The following is a 12,540-nucleotide window of genomic DNA, read 5'->3' as shown; positions in this document are numbered from 1 at the left end:
ACTGAAGTGCCTTTAACACTGTGCCTTTGGTTAAGATGTTCCCTTTGCTGGGAATGCTCTGTCTTGCTTTATCCACCAGATGAATTTGCATTGCCTTTTCTTGGGAACTTTTTCTTAATTTTTGTGGTGTTTCCTCCCCTCCCCTCCCACCCCTGGTAACCAACAATTAGGAGCTTTTTCTTATCTCCTGGAGACAAAGTTGTATTCTCTGTTCCTATAGCTTGTTGTGTGTTCCTTGCCCAATTATTTATTTGCATGTTTGTCTCCCACACTAGACCAAGAAGGCAGAGACCATGTCTCATTTATCTTTGTTTGCACAGCTAATTGAAGTCTAGGTCAATTCCTTTTAGTTCCTGACACATAAAAAAAAAAATGTAAACAGAAAAAGTATACCAAAATTTCTGGTACCGTTTAAAGGTTTAAGCTTGACAACTTAATGCTTTTAACATAAAAATAATGCCATGTAATCAAGATAGTTTCTAAATAAATACAGACAATTTTTAACTAGATAAATTTGTAGAACATAAAATAGTAAAAGAAACTTCTGGATAAGGCACAAGTATTTCAGTTCTTTGTTAGAGCTCTGAACATCTAATTAATCCATCGTCAAAACTGGAATTATGTTATGAGCACTGTTGTGTTTTATATCTCATCTGGAGATAGAGTTAAAAGTCAATATATATGTGCTACAATATGGATGAACCCTGAAGGCATTATGCTGAGTGAAATAAGTCAATCACAAAGGACAAATGTTGTATGAATTTGTTTATATGAAATGACAAGAATAGGTAAATAGATAGAGACCAATGGTTATTAGTGATTTCCAGTGGTGGGATGGGGGGAAAGAGAGAAGGGATCAATCTGTTTAGAGTGATGGGAAAATTGGCATCAACTAAAGGTAATGGTTACACAATTTGACAAGTATAACTGAAATCACTAAGCTATCCACCAAAAGAAGGGTTAAATAGCAAATAAAGTGTTAATATATAATTTTACAACAACAGCAGTCAAAAGTAAATAAAAAATAGAGGCAAAAGTTTTTGACATTACTTAAAAAAAAAACCCACTGCCATCTAGTCAGATCCGATTCATAGTGACCCCTCCTTGGGTTTCTGAGGTGGTATCACTATGGAAGTAGATTGCCCAACCATCCTTCTGAGGAGTGGCTGGTGTGTTTGAACCACCAGCCTTCTGGTTAGCAGTCAAATGCCTTAGGCACTATGCCACCAGAGCTCCCAACACTACTTAGGTATAATTAAATACCTCATGGAATGAGTTTTATTGGTTCAAAGGTTTAAGGTCATGGTTTGTGGATATGTCTAGTCAATCGGCCTAATATTATTTTTAGAATTTCACTTCTACCTCCTAATTTGGTGAGTAGTGCCTCAGATATTAAAAGCTTTCAAACAGTTATCCAAGATACAAAAATTTGTCTCTATTCATCTACAACGGCAGAGGGAAAAGAAAACCCAAGAATGAGAGAATGAAATAGACCGTAGATCTAATTACTTCCATGAACTACTTCCTCTGTTATTAGGAGACCAGAAGAACAGGATGGTGCCCAGCTACCAATATTGAATGTTTTGATTAAGGACTCAATAGATGGATCTTGATCAAAAAGAGGAAAAATGTGGAACAGAATTTCAAACTCTTATAGAAGCAAGACTTATGACCCACTGAGACTGGGAGAATCCCTCAATCTATTGCCCTGAGATAATCTTTTAAGCCTTGACCTGAAACTATCCCGTGAAGTCATCTTTACACTAAACAATGGTTTAGCTTGACTACTAAAACATATTTGCCTTCAGCATTGCACTCTTCTGAAGAATTATCTATATAAGATCAAATTGACAACCCAATTCATAGTGACCCTATAGGATAGAATAGAACTGTCGCATAGCGTTTCCAGGTTTATAAATCCCAGCTAACTAGCACATCTTTCTTCTGTGGAGCAGCTGATAGGTTCAAACCACCAACTTTTTGGTTAGCAGCTCCACCAGTGCTCCCTAAATTGAGAACCAAACCAAACCAAACTCATTGCCATCAAGTTGATTATGACTCATAGTGAGCTCCATTGGGTTTCCAAGGCTGTAAATCTTTATAGAAGCAGACTGTTTTATCTTTCTTCCATGGGGCAGTTAGCGGGTTCGAACTATCAACCTTTTGGTTAGTAGCCAAATGCCTTAGTCACTACACCATCAGAGCTCCTTAAATTGACAACAGTAACTCTAAAACACAGAGGAAAAGTTTAGCAGACAAAGAATCTAAGTTAATGGTGATGAAACAATATGAGTAGAGACAGAAAGAATGATGACTCAGTGTGAAAAATATGACCGATGTACATGTAGTAAATATTGAATGAGTATATGTTTTGTTACATATATTGCACACACAAAAACTCTAAAGGTAGGCCAAATGTTCTTTCTGGGCTCCCTGTAATAGGTACTAGACTCAGACGCCAGACAAATGCTTAATACATAAAAGAATTTATTTAGTGACCTAGGAGGTCATATGTGTTTTTTAAAATTCTGTCTCAGGAGCTCTTTTGGCAAGGTAGCCTATTCCCAACTTTAAAGGCTCCAACAATACACAAAAGTCTCATTCTACAGAGGTGTCTGTCACAGTGCTATACTATACATACGAATGAAATATCAGATGTACCATAACAGCAAATCAACATGGGGAAGGTTAAAGAAATAATGATTCACACATTCAAAGGAAAATGGCTCTCATTAAAATGGTGGCCACTTTGTAGCACTGTACAATGAGTTTTGAAGTAAGGCTAAATCAAGAAGTACAGATTGTAAAATGCTACGAAACATGTACACAAAAAGAACAAAAGTATCCTGATCACCTACTGTGTACTAGACCTTCTTTTGAGTCTTAAGGATATAGAAATGAATAAAATATGGTCCTGATGTGAGTCTGTTATGGTTTGTTATTGTTACTGCCATTGAGTTGGCCTCCAACTCATGACGACCCATGCATAATGGAACAAAATGCTGCCTGAAGTGCACTGGCTAGTTACTGAATCTGGATCTCTGTTATGATACCCGTCCCCCAAATCCTTTTACTGGGACCCAACCTGGTCTGCTGGTAAGTTTTAATAGCTTACTATTAATTGGAGGTGGTGTCATTTTGTAGCTTTTGCCAATTTCTGTGGTTTAATTGTATCCATCATGGGTGATTTCAAACTATGAATAGAATTTCTCTGAACAGAGAATTGGAAAGAGATGCACACAGTTGACTTTAGAGCCAGCACAAGCTGGCTCCAGCACATCCCTGGAGCCTCCCACCCCTAATGTCTAACAGTTTGAAAGTGGGTGTTAAATAACAGTAATTCATTCATAGGATAGAATACTGTGCAGTCATGGCAAGATCATACTTTAGAATAGTTAATCAAACGGGGAAAATTTCAGGCTTTATATTCAAGTTAAAAAAACAGCTAAGGAGCACATAAAGATTGATATCTTAGGCATTGTTGTTGTTGTTGTTATGTGCCGTCGAGTCAGCCCCGACTCATAGCGACCCCTCCTTGGGTTTCCGAGGCAGTATCACTACGGAAGTAGGATTGCCCAACCTTCCTTCCGAGGAGTGGCTGGTGGGTTTGAACCGCCAGCCGTCTGGTTAGCAGTCAAGTGCCTTAGGCATTATGCTACCAGAGCTCCTTCATTAGTGAGTTGAAATGGACTGGTTTTGGCCATTTTGAATCACACAATCATATGAGCTACTATGCTGAGAATGATGCAAAAGAATAGCATGTCATTCATTGTCACAAAGAATGTTTCAAGATCTATCCTGAAGTACTATGCTGTCAGTGATAGGATAATATCCATACGCCCACAAGGAAGACCAGTGAATGCTACTATTAATTCAAATTTATGCACCAACCACTAAAGCCAACGTTCAAGAAATTGATGATTTTTAAGAACTTCTGCAGTCTGAAATTGACCAAACTTGTATTCAAGATGATTGATAATTACTGGTGATAGGAATGTGAAACTTGGAAACAAAGACGAATCATCGGTGGTTGGAAAATATGGCCTTGGTAATAGAAATAATGCCAGAGATTGAATTTTGCAAGACCAATGGCTTATTCATTGCAAATACCTTTTTTCAACAACATAAATGGCTGCTTTACACATGAACCTCACAAGATGGAATACACAGGAATCAGATTGTCTACATCTGTGGAAAGAGGCAGTGGAGAAGCTCAATATCCTCAGCCAAAACAAGGCCAGGAGCTGACTGTGGAACAGGTCATCAACTGCTCATATGCAAGTTCAAGCTGAAGCTGAAGACAATTAAAAAAAAGTCTATGAGAGCCAAAATATGACCTTGATTATATCCCACCTGAATTTAGAGACCATCTGAAGAATAGTTTTCACACATTGAACACCAATTACCAAAAAACAGAGGAATTGTGGGATGACATCAAGAACATCATACATGTAGAAAGCAAAAGATCATTAAAAAGACAGGAAAGGAAGAAATGACCAAAATGGATGGCAGAAGAGACTCTAAAACTTGTTCTTGAATGAAGAGTACCTATAGCAAATGGAAGAAATGACAAGATAAAAGAGCTTGAACAGAAGATCTCAAAGAGCAGCTTGAGAAGAAAAAGTGAAGTATTATAATGAAATGTGCAAAGACCTGGAGTTAGGATACCAAAAGAGAAGAACATGCTTGGTATTTCTCAAGCTGAAAGAACTGAAGAAAAAAATTCTATCCTCAAGTTGCAATACTGAAGGATTCTATAGGCAAAATACTGAATGATGCGGGAAACACCCAAAGAAGATGGAAGGAATACCAGAGTCACTAGCCAATAAAAGAAATGGTTGATGTTCAACTATTTCAGGAGGTGTCATATGACCAAGAACCAATGGTATTGAAGGAAGAAGTTGAAGCTGCACTGAAGGAATTGGCAGAAAACAAGGTTCCAGGAATTGATGGAATATCAACTGAGGTGTTTCAGCAAACAGATGCAGCACTGGAGGCACTTTCTCATCTATGCCAAGTAATTTGGAAGAAAGATACCTGGCCAACTGACTGGAAGAGATCCATATTTGTGCCCATTCCAAAGAAAGGTGATCCAATAGAATGTGGAAACTATCAAACAATATCGTTAATATCACACACAAGTAAAATTTTGCTGAGGATAATTTAAAAATAGTTGCAGCAAAATATTGAAAGAGAACTTCCAGAAACACAGGCTGGATTCAGAAGAGGACATGAAGTGTGCGATATCATTGGTAATGTGAGATGGATCTTGGCTGAAAGCAAAGACTACCAGAAGGATATTTACTTGTGTTTTATTGACTATGCAAAGGCATTTGACTGTGTGGATTATAACAAATTATGGATAACATTGTGAAGAATGAGAATTCCAGAAAACTTAATTGTGCTTATGAAGAACCTGTACATAGACCAGGAGGCTGTCATTCAAACAGAACAAGGGGATACTTCATGGTTTAAAATCAGGAAGTGTGTGTCAGCGTTGTAGTCTTCTCACCAGGCTTATTCAATCTGAATGCTGAACAGATAATCTGAGAAGCTAGACTATATGAAGAAGAACATGGCATCAGGATTGGAGGAAGACCCATAAATAACCTGTGATATGCAGATGACACAACCTTTCTTGCTGAAAGTGAGGATGACTTGGAGCACTTACTGATGAAGATTAAAGACTACAGTCTGCAGTATGCAGTACACTCAACATAAAGAAAACAAAAATCCATACAACTTGACTAATAATTCACATCATGAGAAATGGAGAAAAGATTGAAGGTCTGAAGGATTTCATTTTACTTGGATCCACAATCAACACCTATGGAAGGAGCAGTTAAGAAATCAAATGACATATTGCCATGGACAAATGTGCTGCAAAAGAACTCTTTAAAGTGTTAAAGAGCAAGGATATCACTTTGATGACTAAGGTATGCCTGACCTAGGTCATAGTATTTTCAATTGCTTCATATGCATGTGAAGGCTGGAAAATGAATAAGGAAGACCAAAGAAGAATTGATGCATTTGAATTATGGTGTTGGCGAAGAATATTGAATATACTATGGACTGCCAGAAGAATGAAAAAATCTTGTCTGGGAAGAAGTACAGCTGGAATGCTGCTTAGAAGAGAGGGTGGTGAGGCTTCCCTCATATTTCAGTCATGTTGTCACGAGAGACTATTCCCTAGAGAAGGATATCATGCTTGTTACAATAGAGGGTGGGTGAAAAAGAGGAAGACCCTTAATGCGATGAGTAGACACAGTGCCTGCAACATTGGGCTCAAGTCTAGCAAAGATTGTGAGGATGGGACAGGACCAGGCAGTGTTTTGTTCTGTTGTACTTAAGGTTGCTATGAGTCAGAACCAACTCGATGGTACGTAATAACAAACAACATCTTCCCAGGGCCTAGAATGGTGCCTGCCATACAGTTAGTACACAAGCTATGTTTCTGGAAGTTAGACAAGGACCCAATGATGTAGGGCTATGAAGGCCATGATAGGCCAATTCTAAGCCAAGGGTTGAGTGGAGTACACAGTGAGGTGTGTTGTCAGGTAAAGGCAAGACATACCTGCAGCCCTGTCAGTGTGCAGCCGGAGCAGTTATTCAATCCACACTGTAGACGAATGACAGATAGAAGCAATGTTTGCCAGTCTCTGTGGGGCTTGTTAATCTGAAGAGCAGAGTCTGAAGCAGACAGATTACTGTGACCTGCTGTGGTGGAGCCAGCGGGGACATTGCCCATGTCAGAGAACATAGAAGGAACCCACAGCTTCAGAGGGGATTGTAATGCCCTCTCCCAGCCCCATTAGCTCAGTGTGGCAATGGAACTTTGTGGCTCAAGCTCCTTTTGCCTTCCTGGGTGGCTGCAGTGGCCCATTGGCTCTGGTGTTGTTCCTCTCGCCTTTCATAATGTCATTTGATCGTTCCATCCATCCAAAGCTGTCATTGGGGGAGATTGGTTATGCTTATTCCACAAAAGAAAGAACTGAGGCTAACTTTTGACAAGACTCTTAAGACGCAAGTGATAGAAAGCTAATTTGAGCTTGCTAAGTTGAGCTTGGCTCTCCCAGAAAACGGAGCCTGAAGCCAAGCTCAGCACGCTGCCACTTTATTGTGGGGTTCAACCCTGGGACAGCAAGAGTGAAGGAAAAGAGAAATGAGGAAAGGAGAGGGGGAAGAAGGGAAAACAAACAAAAGGTAGTGGGTTACCAAACCGGCGGTAGATTCTCAAAACAGCTGGCTGTTGGATTACAAGGAAGGCAGCAATATCAAATATAGAAAGCCCATTTACATTTGAATTTCAGATGAACAAAATAAATTTTTAGTTCCTGTATTTTTATTTGCTAATTCTGGCCATGTTAGTCCCATGGGGTGTCTCCCAGGGAGGCCATATAGAACAATCTAAGGAAGAGAAGAAAAGCAGGGACTTAAGCTCTCAGCTCTTCTCCAAATACTGGGTCTCACTGATCAAAGTTTACCCATGGGGATATTCACGTCCCCACATATCTGGGTCATATTATCTGGCTCCTCTGGGCAGTCACAGGAGAAGCCAGAGCCTCTCTGGATCCACTCAGGTAGGACCTGGTCACTGAAGCTGCTACAGCTCCTGCTAAAACCAACTCCTGCGTGTGGCTGTAACCTTCCACTAAGCCAGTGGTTACGGCCTGCTGAGTGGGGTGGGGGCAGTTAACTCAAGCATAGCTGGATACAGATTCCAAACTTTTTCTTAATAAGACCAGGTCTCCCTCCATTTTCTTGTTTTTCTCTGTTTTGGCTTTGGCTTCTTTCTTAGACAAAAAGGTCTGGTGGTGTAGTGGTTAAGGTATTTGGGTGCTAAGCAAAAGGTCAGTGGTTTGAACCTCCCAGCTGCTGTGTGGAAGAAAGATGAGGCAGTCTGCTTCCATAAAGATTTACAGCCTTGAAAACCCAATGGAGCAAAAGTAGATGGTGTCTGGTTACCACTGTCAAACACTTGGAAAGTGATCAGTGCCAGAGATCCTGGATAGAGTGGAAGAACGATGTAGAACAACACTCAAAACCATTAAAAAAAAAAAAAAAAAAAAGACCAGATTTACTGGTCTGATAGAGCCTGGTGAGACTCCTGAGACTATGGCACCTAGTTACCCTTCAGGTCTAGAACTGAACTCATTCCTGTGGCTTCCAGCCAAACAATAGACAGGCAAACATTTACATCAGGTAGGTACACTCCTTGGAGCAATCAATCGTGGGAGAACAGAAGGACAGTGTTTGCACAGGGAGATAGCTGGGAGGTTAGGGGCAGGAGCGCAAGGTAGGAAAGGACACAGGGAAGGGGTAACTGTGGGAAGAAAGTGGGAAGAGAATTGTTACATTGTAGGGAATTATAGTTAATGTCATGAAACAAAATGTGTATGAAGTGCTGTATGGAAAATGAATTTTTTCTGTAAACTTTCTCCCAAATCGCAATAAAAATTTTAAAAAAGAAAAGAAAGCCCAATGGAGGTCGCTAGGAGTCAGAATTGACTTAATGGCAGTGAATTTGGGTCACACTCAGGCAAGATCTAACTTCAAGGGGACAAGGAGGCCCCCCAATTCTAGACATTTCTTATACTTTCTTTATGGGGAAAAGGTCTTCTTTCTTCTAACAGGTCTGGCTCTACTCCAAAACAGACCTAGGCTTAAACAATAGACAGGCATATAAGGTGAACATTTACACCACTGAGTTATACTCCTTAGAACAATCAATCATGGAAGATCCATAAAACCATATCTACTGCCATCAAGTTGATTCCAACTCCTAGCAACCCCCACTGGATTTCCAAAGCCACAAATCTTTACAGAAGTAGATTGACTCATCTTCCTTCTGTGGATCAGAAAGGCAGTATTTCCTCAGGGAGCTATCTCAGAGACCAGGAATGCATAGGAAAGAAGGACAGAGGGAAAAGGTGACTATAGGGAGGAAGTGGGAAGAGAGCTATTACATTATGGGGATTGCAATCAAGGTTCTGAAACAAAACATGTATGAACTGTTGTGTGGAAAATGACTGCTCTGTAAACTTTCACGAAAATCACAATTTTTAAAAAAGTAAATAAATAAAAGAACAAAAACAGACTAAAGTTTGAGATTTACAGGCCCTGATTGGCCTGGATATAATCTGGTCAAATGCCTATCCCTAGGAGCCACTGTGGGCATAGGATTGTAATGCAGCCTTGTGTACAGAAAGACTCTAGAAACCATCTATGGCTGGAGGGTCCTGAGGAAGAGGAAGAATGGTATGAAGTTCACTGTGGTGTGATGTGTGATTGTCTTTTTGTTGGTTGTTCCCGGCCACACACACACAACTGAGAACTCCTGGAGCACAGGTACTGTGGCTGGTTCAACTTTGTTTTCTTAGGATAACCTTCTGGAAGCTGGAGATGCATTACTTTTTTTTTTTTCTTTTCTTTTTTCAATTTTCTTTGCTCTGGCCAAGAGAAACAAATCGTTGCACCTTAGATAGCTATTCACAAGCATTTAAGACCCAGTTACTACTCACCAAAGTAGGATGTAGAACATTGTCCTTGTGGACTATGTTGTACCAATTGACTTGATGTCCCCTGAGACTGTGGTCCTGAGTCCTCAGGCCCAGCGACTTACTCCCTCAGGGCTTTTGGTTATGGCTTAGAACTTTTCATAATTTTGCCCCCCTGCATGCCCTACTATATTAATGGATATATTTTTAGCGTAATGTTTTACTGTTATTAGCAAGGTTTTCAGTGGCCAGTTTTTTCAGAAGTGGACCACCAAGCCCTTTTCCCTACTCTCTCTTAGTCTTGAAACTCTGCTGAAACCAGTCTACCATGTTTGACCCTACTGATAGTTGAAATACCAGTGACTTAGCTTCCACCATCACTGCAACATGCAAGCCTCCACAGACAACAAGCTGACAGACAAGTGGTGGTTATCAAACAATATTATTAATACCATATGTAAGTAAAATTTTGCTGAAGATAATTAAAAAATTATTGCAGCAGTATATTGGCAGGGAACTGCCAGGAATTCAAGCCAGGTTCAGAAGAGGGCATGGAACAAGGAATATCATTGCTGATGTCAAATGGATCTTGGCTGACAGCAAAGAATACAGAAAGATGTTTACCTGTGTTTTATTGACTATGCAAAGGCATTTGACTGTGTGGATCATAACGAATTATGGGTAACATTGAGAAGAATGGGAATTCCAGAACACTTAATTGCACTCATGAGAAACCTGTACATAGAACAAGAGACAGTCGTTTGAACAGAGCAAGGGGATACTGCATGGCTTAAAATCAGGAAAGGTGTGTGTCAGGGCTGTATCCTTACTGATTCAATCAGTATGTTGAGCAAATGATCCAAGAACCAGAACTGTATGTAAAAGAATGCAGTATCAGGATTGGAGGAAGACTTATTAACAACCTGAGATATGCAGATGACACAACCTTGCTTGCTGAAAGTGAAGAGGACTTGAAGCTCTTAGTGATGAAGATCAAAGACTACAACCTTCAGCCATCCAATTCAGTGTGTGAATTACACTTCAACATAAAGAAAACAAAAATGCTTACAACTGGATCAATAAGCAACATCATAATAAATGGAGAAAAGATGGAAGTTGTCAGGGATTTCATTTTACTTGGATCCACAATCAGTGCCCATGGAAGCAGCAGTCAGTAAATCAGATGACTTATTGGACTGGGCAAATGTTCTGCAAAAGATCTTTTTAAAGTGTTGCAGAGCAAAGATGTCACTTTGAAGACTAAAGTATGCTAACACAAGCAATGGTATTTTCAATTGCATCATGTGCATATGAAAGCTGGACAGTGAATAAGTAAAACTGAAGAAAAATTGATGCCTTTGAATTGTGGTGTTGGCAAAGAATCTTGAAAATATCATGGACTGCTAGAAGAATGAAAAAATCTGTCCTGGAAGAAGTGCAGCCAGAAGTGTTGCTCCTTGGAATCAACAATGGCCAGACTTCACCTCACATATTTTGGTCATGTTGTCAAAGGGGACCAGTCCCTGCAGAAGAATATTATGCTTGGTAAAACAGAGGGGCAAAAAAAAAAAAGGGGAAGACCCTCAATGAGATGGATTGACACAGTGGCTTCAATGATAGGCTCATGTATAGCAAACACTGTGATGATGGAGCAGAACCAGGCAGTATTTTGTTCTTTTGTACGTGGGGTCACTATGAGTGGAAACTGACTGCATGGCACCTAATAACAGCATTTGCAGCATGTGTAATATGTAGAAATATTCTCTGTCAAACCTATACATATTTGTGGCTATAGTTCCATTCTCCTTCCCACACTTGTTCAACCTGTATGTATTTATGTATCCATACACAGACTATTGTTATTACTGTTACTGCAGGATTGTGTAGGAATTAGTATTTGCCTCTGTTGCCTTTAACTCTTCTACTCCTCCCAGCATCTTCGTTTCCTTGATCATTTTATGCTGACCTCCCCTTTATTTTTTTGGGAGCTCAGGTGGTGTAGTGCCTAAGGCATTTGACTGCTAATCAGAAGGCTGGCGGTTCAAACCCACCAGCCACTCCTCAGAAGGAAGATTGGGCAATCTACTTCTGTAGAGATGCTGCCTCAGAAACCCAAAGGGGGGGGGGTTGCTATGAGTCGAATTGACTCGATGGCAGTGAATTTTTGTTTGTTTGTTTGTTTCCCCTTTATTTTATGTTGCCTTAGAGAAAAGATTGACGTTCTCAGGGATTTCATTTTACTTAGATCCACAATCAATACCCATAGAAGCAGCAGTCAAGATACCAGATATCATATTGGACTGGGTATATATGCTGCAAAAGACTTCTTTAAAGTGTTAAGGAGCAAAGATGTCACTTTGGAGACTAGGGTTTGCCTGACCCAAGCCATGGTATTTTCCAATAACCAGATGCATGTGAAAGCTGGACAATGAATAAGGAAGGCTGAAGAAGAATTGATGCCCTTGCATTGTATTGGTGAAGAATACTGAAAATACACAGACTGCCAAAAGAAAAAACAAATCTGTCCTAGAAGAAGTGCAGCTGGAATACTCCTTAGAAGCAAGAATGGCCAGATTTCTTCTCACCATCTTTGGTGACATTGTCAGAAGGGACCATTCCATGGAGAAGGATATCATGCTTAGTAAAGTAGAGTGTCAGCAAAAAAGGGGAAGACCCTCAATTAAATGGATTGACGCAGTGGCTGCCATGATGGGCTCATGCATAAGCATGGTTTGTGAGGATGGTGCAGGACCAGGCCATTCTGTTGATCATAGGGTCTTTTACGAGTCAGAGCTGATTAGACTGCACCTACCACCAACAACTTCTCCTCTACCCAAGTTAATATGTGTCTATGCTCTACTAGTGGTTTACCCTTCCTTTCCCACCCATGCCTGGTAACCATCAAAGAATATTTCTTTTTCTTTTTCTTTTTGAAATTTCCAAAATTCTTTTATTTATTTATTTTTATTGTGATTTGGGTGAAAATTTACAGAGCAAATTCACTTTCCATACAGCAGTTCACATACACTTTGCCTCATGACAT

The sequence above is a fragment of the Orycteropus afer genome, unplaced genomic scaffold, assembly GCF_000298275.1.
Source record: "Orycteropus afer afer isolate SDZICR_OR568_19922 unplaced genomic scaffold, OryAfe1.0 scaffold00283, whole genome shotgun sequence".
Taxonomy (NCBI): domain Eukaryota; kingdom Metazoa; phylum Chordata; class Mammalia; order Tubulidentata; family Orycteropodidae; genus Orycteropus; species Orycteropus afer.
This window is presented reverse-complemented; position numbering follows the sequence as displayed.